Genomic DNA, 11559 nt, shown 5'->3' on the forward strand with positions numbered 1-11559 from the left:
AGCCAGGAGATTACCCTAGATAAGGGACCTGTTGCTGCAGCATAGGGGTCTCTACTCTACAACAGCCCACATATTCTCTACTTTCACACTTAGCTCATCCCAAGCAATCAATCCACCAGTTTGAGTATGGTTGCTATTGCATTGTCCAGGCTAGAAGCAAACTGCTTCCAAGATATACAATGACATTAAGATAAGATAAGAATTCTTTATGTCAGACTACAAAGTCCATACCTCTAAAATAAAATATAGATATAAATTAAAAGATTGTAAACATAAAATAACATATATATCATACCTACAAGTATACAGATACATCTACAACTATTAACTGCAACATGCATTGTTAAGAATGAAATTAAACGACACAAATAGTAATTTGTTCCATCTACTAATAATATGAGAATTTAAATGAATGTCATAGTTCCAAAGAGATTTCAATATACAGTTCTTACTATTAGATATTCTTGTCATCATTGAGAATACATATTTTCTCATTATTTCATTGAAACTGAATACATTATACTTTACAAACATGTTGGAGGCACTGTTCCACCTAGGAAGACCTAATAGAAAACGAAGACTGTTATTATAACCAATAACTACTTTTCTTTGCATACATTCACTAAATTTTGTCTACAGAGGAGCACAATATATGGTGCAGCAATAAGATTTGAATAATCTAATTTTGATATTCTATGAACAATTCTTGAATTTACGCAGAAACATGTTTGTTCGAGTACACAAAAATCGGTAATGTCTCATCATATCTTCATTATCCGACCGATTATATTTCAAAATATAACCCAAATATATATAACTGTTGACATATGTAAGAGCATTGCCGTTAAGATGTACAGGGGGAGGAGATGGTAATTCGAAAGAAGTTGGCTGAAAGACCATGCATACTGATTTTTTTGTATTATAGATTATATCATTCTCAAATGCATTTTGTTCACGTATCTTTAATAATTTCCTATAACCTGTTACAGAAGGACTTATCAATGACATATCATCAGCAAAACTGAAATTGTTACGAAACAACACATTTGGTGGCAGACGTAACCCCACGTAACACTGACCGAGCTTACGATTTAATTCTTCTATATATATATCAAATAACAAAGAGGACAGAATAACCCCCTGCCTCATCCCATTGGTTACATAGAACGCGCTGGATATTACACTTTACATCGCACACAATACAACTATTTCCCATGCCAGTTAACTAAAGTATAAACTATGTAGACAGGTATTTTAATGTCAATCAACTTTTTAAAGAGTGTCCAGTGATTGACCCTATCAAATGCCTTGCTAGCATCTAAGAAACATGCAAACAATGGGCTGCCATATTCTGCATACTAGCTGACAGTTTCCTTAAAAGCATATATGCATAAACCTGTTGAATGCTGCTTTTTAAAACCAAACTGATTATCGGAGATTGTGACTTCACATCTTTGCAGTATGATGCATTCAAATAGTTTTGAAATAATAGTCGTAAGAGCTATAGGTCTGTAGTTATTTTTGTCTGCCAGGTTACCCATTTTGCTTTTTAGTAGCGGTATAAAGGTAATTTTTGTGAAATCTTCTGGTACAAAGTTATGCACAAACATACAATGAAATAAAATCATCAAAAGCACATGAAGTCTAGTATCTGAAAATTTAAAATGTTCCACATATAAAAAATCTGATCCTGGACATTTACCACCTTTTTGCCTTGTTATTGCACTTTGGATCTCAGATAATGTGATTACCTCAATACGAGCAGAAGGTGTATTCAATGCTGAAAGCACATGCTTCTTATTCGATTATTTTTAACACTACTGAGTAAGTCTTCAAAATGATTTTTCCACATGTTGCATATATTATTCTGACCATGGTTCCCATCAATGCAAACTGGTAGTTTATTGGAAGTTGTCATAGTGTTTTGTTTAACTTGCTTCAAGAATTCATGTTGGTCGACATTTTCAATTTTTTGTGCTAGTGAGTCTGCTCTATGTTTTACTTCCTCCTTCTTACATAATCTAAGAGCATATTTAAATTGTGCTCTTGTTTGGCGCATTTGGTTACTGAGATGGCCGTGACTAGGTTTACCGTTATCACGCCACATAAGGTAAGCATTTCGTGCGAAGTCGTGTAATTCTTTGACACAGTCATTCCAGCCTGGTATAACTCGGTGACCACATTTGGATTTACTAGTCAAGCTGTTACCGGAGTTCGACAAAGCTTTTACTATATCAGTGTATAATCCATTTATCTGTTTCATATGCACCTGGTTAATGCAGCCGTGGTCATTACAGATTGCAACACAATGTGGAATCTCAGTCTTGTTTAATAAGAACGCAGAAGTCTGAGTATAATTCAGTTTTTCGTCAGAAGTAAGGTCTGACCAACTGATGTTGTATTTCAAGTTTAAGAGTTCACTGGGGCAAGAATCAAATTTGGGAAGCAAATCAGTCTTAATAGTCATTAAGTAGGACGATGGTCGGACCCTACTAGGGTGTGTAGTATTCTCATACCGCTTATAGAGGAATGAACAGACTGTGTAGAGACACAATGATCCACCCAAAACACTGTATTGTGTGAACCACTGACGTAAGTAAAATTTGTTGTGTGGTCTACTATTAGTTTTAAGTCCAATATGATATAACCATATTCGTCACAAAATAGGCAAAATACTGTATATGTCCAAATCAGACACATTCCTGGCAGGCTCAATATCCTTGCCACTTCTCTGTCATTATAGGGCCAGATTCTTTATTCCAAATGGTTCAGATATCAATTGATCTTGCTTCTTATTTATGAACTTTATGAGCATCCAGTAATAGCCCTTTCTGCAACAAAGCGGAGTCACAAACTGCGCACTTTTCTCTCTCTGGTCCTGGACTCAGATGCCTGGACCATGGATGCACTATCATTTGGAAGGGTTTTGGACTTTACCTTCCCTATTCTTAGTACAGAAATATATGAGGTCACAATTGAAACTGATTCTAATATATCTCAGATGGGACAAGCCCTGAGTCTGTGATTTACTAGACCTTGCAATGGTTGTGTCCAAGAAATCCTGACCAAGCCTAACCTACTCACATAGCCATAGTCAGAGATATTTCATCTCTGTCCAGACCAGCTCTTCCTTCACACCTGGCTCTTGTCAGGAAAGCTTGGTGAAGAAATGAATTCCAGCCTTTGATTGTGGAGAAAATCTCATGAGCTATAAAGCCCTCCATTTTGAAGGCATAAGAGGGAAAGTGGCACATGTTCAGGGACTGGTGCAAAGTCAAGAAAATTGTCCCTTTAAGTGTCATGATCTTGAAGTTGGCTGATTTCTTTCTTTGGTTTTTCGAGGAAGAAAAGTTAGTCCATTTACCATCAAAGTCTACTATTTTATAATTTCTGACACCTTCAAGCATCATGACAGGATAATGGTCATGAAATTAATCAGACCTGCTAGCTAATTCTGACTTAACTAGGCAAAAATCCATTTCCAAAATGGAACTTCTCAGGGTTCTTGAAAAGGTTCAGTTGAGATGAATTTGAATGCTTTGCCAGAACTTCATTGAAGCTGCTGTCAAACAAGACATGCTTTCTCATGACAATAGCTTCAGATGCAAAGTGAACAAATTACACGATCCTTCAGTGGAAACATCTGCAATTCAGATCATATGCTACTGTGGTCATAGTGATGTAGCCAGGATTTGTGGCTCAGAATAGGCTGCCATCAGCAGGCATTCTGAAAATCATCATAAGCCTCCTGTCTTTGATACTCGCTGAGAGAAATGAGCATGAAAGACCCTTTCTCATTCCTCAAGCATCATTTGAAGCACACAGAGAAAAGTCATGGAATAAGAGTGCATCTTGTCCTCCAAGTGAAAGGCAGGAATGTGGATACTACCAACCAAGCCCATTCATTGTGGCTGATGTAGGTGATACATTTAGCATACTCTGTAGTTTCAAAAGATGTGAATCACCTCATGAAGATTTTAGCTCATGAAATTAGAGCGATCTCTGCAAGCCTCACTTTCAAAAGCAAACTTTTGATCTAAGGCATAATAGAAACCATTAGATGACATTTACAATCAACCTTCTCAAGTTTTTCAGTGATACTGTCAGTATTTTATCAAAAGTGGTGATCTCTTGGCATTGTCATCAAAATAGGGAGGGGAGAAAAAAACAAAAGTTCAATATTTACCTACCACTTAAATATTAATCTTTCTTTCTTCCTGCTCCACTCTGTTAGGGCTCTAATGAAATCAAAATCTACAAAAAAATTCCCTCTAGTCTATTCCTTATGAATATTGTTCATTTCACAGTCTGCTGTCTAAAAGGGCATATGTATAGATCGCTTAGGCAGTTTCAGTAAATTGGAAACCTGTTCTTAATTGCTCTTAGGGATTGTCTTGAATATCTCTGCTCCAAAATAAGTTTTTTTTTACAAACATGAACTCTGACAAAGTTTCAATTTCTTGAGTCAGTGCTTTGTTGACTGCTATGTAAAATTTCTTATCTGTTCCATAATGGTGTACTTCATCAATATACATTCTTACTTTTTAATTTCTTTTTGGATTCTTATTTATTCATTTTATCATGAAGTACTATGTAGTTATGTGACACAAGATGATCTCTCAGTGCTGAATTGTCTGAAGTGAAAATAATGCATTCTTTTTTTAAATTGCCTGTATTGAGTCATATTATTCTCCATTTCTACATTTCAAAATACTGCTGAATAGTCGGAATACTTGCATGCATGTCTGATTTTGTTCATCCATCATGTACATCAGACTCATATTGACCATCTTATATGGGTTCAAAATTACTCACTGGCATCTCCAGAAACACTCTCACAACTCTGATAATCTGATGTAGTTCAAAACTTTCATTGTCATTATCACTATCATTAGCCAGTATTTGCTGAATGAAATTTCATCTGAAAATGAACCATGCTAGGAATCAGTTATTTTGTTTCTGCTATTTAGCCTGTATTTCAAAGAAGCAAACTTTCTAATACCTCCTTGATGAACGCATGGTCAAAACTTTGACAGAATGCTTGTTCCAGGGCCTGACATACCCATTAAATTTAGCTCAACAACCACCCGTCAATAATTAGGGTTGGCAAGAGCTTCTCTCTAAGGACAGTGTATTGTCTATGTGGTATATAACAAAAGCTGAGGGCTTCATTTGGGAGGTAAGCATAGTTTTGATCAGGTAAGTATTTTTGGTGAAGTGTAATTTACTAAAAGTTGCTTTCTCTGGAATTCTGCTTTTTTCATTTCATTCAAAACTCTTTTGATGACAAAAAACTATATCAAATTTTTGTTCAATTTCAGAAAAGGTTTTTCTATTATCTATGTATTTTCATCATTAATCTCCAGGTTCTGCAGAGGGACATTTACCAAAAATTTGAGGAATATTGTCCAAGTATAATTCCTCAGCATTAAAAGCAATGTCTTTCTAGTTGCCACTCTCCTGCCTGAGTATTGAGTGTTATGTTAAATTTTTTGCAAACTAACAAAATGCAAGAGTTGGTGAGTGGATACACCAACTTGAAGAAAAAAATACTTGTCAAAAGCTGATGCAAGTCCTTCATGACTGCCAACCAACATGAATGTTTTCAAATAGCATATGCATTGGGTTTAGTCGGTTTATGGAAAATAAAAGTAGTCTTGCTATCATTCAACTATTTTTATTTTCCATCAACCACCTCAACATGTTGTATTATGTATACATGTAACTAATTTCAGGGATTAGATAATCCATGAATTTCACAAAAATAAGCAAGAATGTGTGTGAGTGTGATTTGGGTTTTTAACGTAGCTTTAACAATTTTTCAGTCATATAGCTACGATGTCTGAAGTGTGGCAGTTTATAGTGATGTCTAGCACTGGGGCATCATGCCTCAGACATGTAGCATGATGTCCCACCCAGTCACATTATCCTGACACCAGGCCGACGAGTCCTAACACTAACCTCTTAATGCTAAGTGCCAAATGAGGCAGATGTTAGTACCATTTTTGTAATTCTTTGGTATGATTCGACCGGGGATCGAACCCACAACCTCCAGTATCCGAGGTGGATGCTCTAACCACTAGGCCACAGGAGCAGTTTAAACAAGAATGTTTTACATTTAAGTGACTGAGGCAAGTGACAAGCAGCCTAAAGCCTGATTTCTTTCTCTACAATTTAGTAAATTGCAATACAGTTCTCTTTGTAATGTTTTGTAGCTGGAGAAACAAAGAGTGAGTCAAAGAGAGACAAGAATAGATCAGAACCTGTTCAGGGGGACTCAAGCCTGGAAGTGGTCATCTATGCCAGGTCAGAACAGGATACTGACAAAGCCATCAAGACCATAGAGAAGACCATGGATAGCGAGTGGACCAGCAAGTCAATAGTAGATCCTGGAATTAAGTACCTAAATCCAACACAGGTAATTCACCAGCCTTTCCAGGGCTTTCAGTGTAGTTTGTCTCTTAAATGTCACAGGTAATTCACCAGCCTATCCAGGGCTTTCAGTGTGGTTTATCTCTTAAATGTCACAGGTAATTCATCTGCCATTCTAATGCTTTCAGTGTAGTTTGTCTCTTAAATATCACAGGTAATTCACCAGTCTATCCAGGGCTTTCAGTGTAGTTTGTCTCTTAATTGTCACAGGTAATTCACCAGCCTATACAGGGCTTTCAGTGTAGTTTGTCTCTTAAATGTCACAGGTAATTCACCAGCCTATCCAGGGCTTCCAGCATAGTTTGTCTCTTAAATGTCAGTAGAATTGCTTCAATTTAAGAAAAAATGAAAGTTCTGTAAAGTGATATTTGATTTCGTGAAACAAATGCAACAAACAGGAAAAAGATAAAGTTAGACACTTTCTGATGGGGAAAAGTTCTTAATGAAAATAAATGCTATTTCTTTTGTATATTATGTATATATTGCATGTCTATTTATGGTTTATTGTATTCAATCAAGTGTCCATTTGATCAAAACATTTGATCTAAACAGGATACCATTTCATCCAAACAGGTGTCCATTTGATCCAAACAGGTGACCATTTTGATACTCTATCATAATTTTATTTTTATCAATTACCTGACTGATGGAACTTGCCATTTTTAGACATAAATATTGTCGAACATTGATATGAGTTAAATTTTGATTTTCTTCACTTTACAGAGTACAAAAGAAAAAAAGATTATCAAAGGATTCTAAACAATTAGGAAGTGTGACTGACAGCTGTACTGATTTACATTGCTAGCTAGTACACTTAGGATTCATTTTAAATTTTTTCTTTTCAATATGTTAGATTGAGCTTGACATGAAATCATGGCAACTCAGTTGGCCTAGTGGTTAGAACCTCTGCCTCAGATGCAGTAGGTCATGAGTTCAAACTATGGCCAAGTCATACCAGAGACTTATAAAAATGGTACTAACAACTGCCTTGGTTGGTGGTGAGCATTAAGAGGTTAGTGTTAGGATTGGTCAGCCTGGTGTCAGTATCATATGACTAGGTTGGTCATCATGCTACATGTCTGCAGTATAATGCCCCAGTGCTTGACATCACTATAAACTGCCACACTGCAGACGTCATAGCAATATGACTGAAAATTTGTAAAAGCTATGTTAAAACTCCAAATCACACACACACACAGACATGAAACAATACACTATTAATTTAGGTTTTTGCAGAATTCAGTTGAGAAATCCATAACTTACTAATATTTCCTAATTTTCGAGAAATATATTTTCCATTGTAAAGTCAAAAACAAATTAACATTTTAATGAAGGAAGGACCTCAGCTGCAGCAATATTTAAAAGAAACATTTAGTTTACCTTCACTTGTAGGAGTTTATATATATAGATACAGAGAGAGAGAGATCAACACATTATAATGTTTAGAAATGTTATATGAATGTGGAGGAATTTTAAAATGAAACCTGCACATAACATTAACAAAATTATACTGTTTTAAAATTTTGATGTCAAATGAAACCAGAAATAGGCATCTAAAACTGGGTTAATGGACACATCGTTTTCTTCTCAAACTTATTAAAATCTTGTGATCATTTTGAAGACAGGCTCAAATTATAGATTATTTTAGATCATTGAAACTTAAAGCCTTGGAAATTGTCGTCATAATGTGATGCTTGTTTTGGGGGTTTGTCTGTGCCACAGAATATGTTATGTCATCAAAAAAGTTCTTGGTGGCAAAGCAAGATATAACCAAGATGGCAATCTTAAAATCAATCTAGTATTTCATTATCTTGTACAAATTTTACCACAGATATTCAATTATTTCAACTAAAATTTCGCATAAATCATGTAAATTAGTATACAGTTGGCCTTGTGTAATATTATCTTCAACATTTCACGGTCAAATCATGTATATTTTATACAGAAAGGTTTGCAGATGTCTTGTTAACCTCGCCATGTCTACCATTTTTACTGTTAGAGATTGAGAGAAAATTAGTTTGCTAAAACTATGAAAATTTATGATTTGGATGACTGGATTAGGTTTTTATTAATATTAATGTTAGTAAATGAAAGATAAATAAAGTGACATTGCTTATTACTCATAATTTCTTTAGATTTATTAAGGATTAGAGATGTGTTGTTTCAATATAGCTATATAACTGGTGTCTTTTGGTGTTTTCAGAAAGATGATATTTACAGAACTGGTAAGGACAACAATGTCAGCATACAAATTGATGCAAAGAAAGGTGAAATACAGATGATGGGGTTCTTCTTTGATGTTATGCCCATATCAGACAGAATACATAAGATGCTACGTAAACAAGTGGAAAAATATCAGGTACAGAAAGAAGTACAACTGCTTGCTAATGTAGTCCAGTGATTCTACATTGAGAATGGAAAAGAAGTCGAGTTCTCAGCCGATAAAAATATCACCATTGAAAAAGCTTTCCAGGCAAAATGCAATAGTGTCAAAATCCAGGATGGATCTGGAAAAGAATATGAGATAGACTTCAGCAAAATGGTAGAAAAACCAGTAAAAGAGCCAGCATCAGAAATTCCAGTGATAAGAAGAGATCTCATTGACAAAGGTGAGTTGTCATTTTAGCTGATGAAATGTGTGATACCTTATGGCTTTTCATTCCTATGAATTATGCATTTTTCTAAATATAAGTGCAGCTCCTAAACTGGACAATTCTGGAACAACGCAGTCAAAGGAAACTGGGTTACAAAGGGGTCCATGTGTGGAAGTTCCTTTATGATAAAATAATCCAATTGCTATTTGACTGGTTAATTGTTGATTTTATGTAGCAAAAACGCCAACTAGAGAACATTATATATATATATATATATATATATATATATATATATATATATATATATATATATATATATATATATATATATATATATATATATATATATATATATATATATATATATTGTATTTAGCTGGTGGTATTTCTTACAGGATAAGACAAGGGGCAAGCTTATATTATTTATGGAATAAATGATTGGCTAAGTTATAATTATGCTATTTTATTTAACTAAATTGTTTCATGCAGTGTGCAAATAATTTGTTAGCATACCATCTGTTTTATTATGAATATCTTCTCAAACTCAAATCCTGTATTAAATTCAAAGTCAGTAGTTTTAGATAAAAAGGTAAAACTGACAGAATTATAATTTATTGGCATTCATCAAAACAAAAATCACTATAGTTACTACAAATTATTTTGAACACCATTCATGATTGTTGCATGAACATGGAACATTTTGTGGATGAACTAAAAACCATCCTCAAACAAAGCCAACAGTATTTCTTCCAACATTAGACTAGGGGCTAGCAAACAGCAATTCTTTTATGAAAAGACTAAGGATACAGCCTACAGTATTTCTCATGATCAAACCAGGGATAACATACTGTATTTCTCCCATTTTAAAATTATGGAGCCAGCCTATTGTATTTCTCTTATGATAAGACCTGTGGGCCAGACTGCGGTATTTTTCTTTTGATTAGACCAGAGACCATGTAGACTCAGCCTACAGCATTTATATCATCATGAGGCCAGTGGCCAGTCAACAGAATTTCTCCCATAATAAGACTGGGGTGGTGGAATATGTGGGTAGCCTCAGTATATTTCCATGAGAAGACAGGTGGACAGTCCATCATAAGACCAGGATGTAAGCCTAATAAATGTGTCCAAAATATTACTAGAGTTACTGGTAATGCCATAAAAAATACATCTCCAAAGATTTTTTTAAATGTGGTGGTTGTGTGGTGGGATAATTACGGGTTCCCATGCTACTAGGAACTCATAAAATTTTTGATGAAATTATACATTTTTTCCCCAAATGTGAAAAGACTTCCTTGAAGTTTGCAAATATGGGAAAAGCTATGGAATTTGCTGCTACCAAGTCACAGCAGGAACATAAACTGAGATGGAACTGAACTGATTGTGAGTCAGATTTATTGAGTTCTGAACGGAATATTTCAAGGTTGCCATTCACATCATTTGGGTGCTTACAATAAACATACATAGACAATCCAAATTTCCAGTGGATTAGATTCATTTAGTAGGCTGGTTATTTCACACACAGCTCAATATCGGTATCCTTTTTTACATGACAAACATGAAACCCAGTTGAGCTTTGTAATAGAACCCAACATGGTGGCACTCAACGTATATGACCAAAAGGTCAAACATGTCATAAATCAAAGATTGATTTATTGGCACAGCATAACTGCTTCCAGAGGACCTAGCAAACTTAAATTCTGCTGTATTTAGTCATACATGTAGTCATGCATGGATGAAATCAGTAGGAAAATTATACTCTCAAAAATTGCAAGTCTTCCAATTGTTACGTCTTTAATCTGCTTATAGACAAGACAAAACATTGATGAAATTTGACCTGGTACTCACCATTTGCATTGCTAGTCACACAAGTGCACAAATCTTGTAAACCACACGTTCATGATATTACGAGACCAGAATTCACCAGATATCCATAATAACCAATTTCAAATGTTGTAGAAAAAATACAAAATCTTAAATTAGTGCTTCTGGTACCCTTCGCAGAAAGTTTACTATTTGTACTGCATCAGGTTAAAAATGCAGCTTGCACTCACCAGGAAATAGGCCTATTCCATGAAATAGTTCACTGTACAAACTTGTAACAGCTGATTTATCTAAGCGAGTCTCATTATCAATAGCCTAAGTCATCTGGGCTTATTATAAGTCAAGTGAAGTTTGAAGGCTAATGAGAGCTGTGACCTGACTTATCTTCAGCATTAAAAATGTGTTTTAACAGTTTTGCCATTGTGAGAGCAGGAAATTATTATTTTGCCCACTACTGAAGTCAAATCCCCTGTGAATGATATATGCTTACTGTCTAGGGGTATTAAAGGGTCTTTGATATTGAGTGTTTTATAGGATCCTAGTTAAGAACGTTTACTTGTGACCTGGTATCTATCTCAGATTCTGTGATGTACATATACAGTATATACAACATGATATGAAGTATCTGACACTAAATAATGAAGTGGTTTTAAAAATCAAAGTATCAAGTCTGGAACATATGCAAAGGCATCTGTGAACACATAAACAT

General features: G+C 34.9%; 1 pseudogene; it reads left to right on the forward strand.

Moving 5' to 3' along the window:
- LOC149795459 (uncharacterized) overlaps positions 1 to 9058 on the forward strand; it is a 43994-nt pseudogene extending 34936 nt beyond the window's left edge.
- Positions 9059 to 11559: the final 2501 nt, after the last annotated feature.

The sequence above is a fragment of the Sinohyriopsis cumingii genome, chromosome 7 (assembly GCF_028554795.1).
Source record: "Sinohyriopsis cumingii isolate HCF-2022 chromosome 7, ASM2855479v2, whole genome shotgun sequence".
Taxonomy (NCBI): Eukaryota; Metazoa; Mollusca; class Bivalvia; order Unionida; family Unionidae; genus Sinohyriopsis; species Sinohyriopsis cumingii.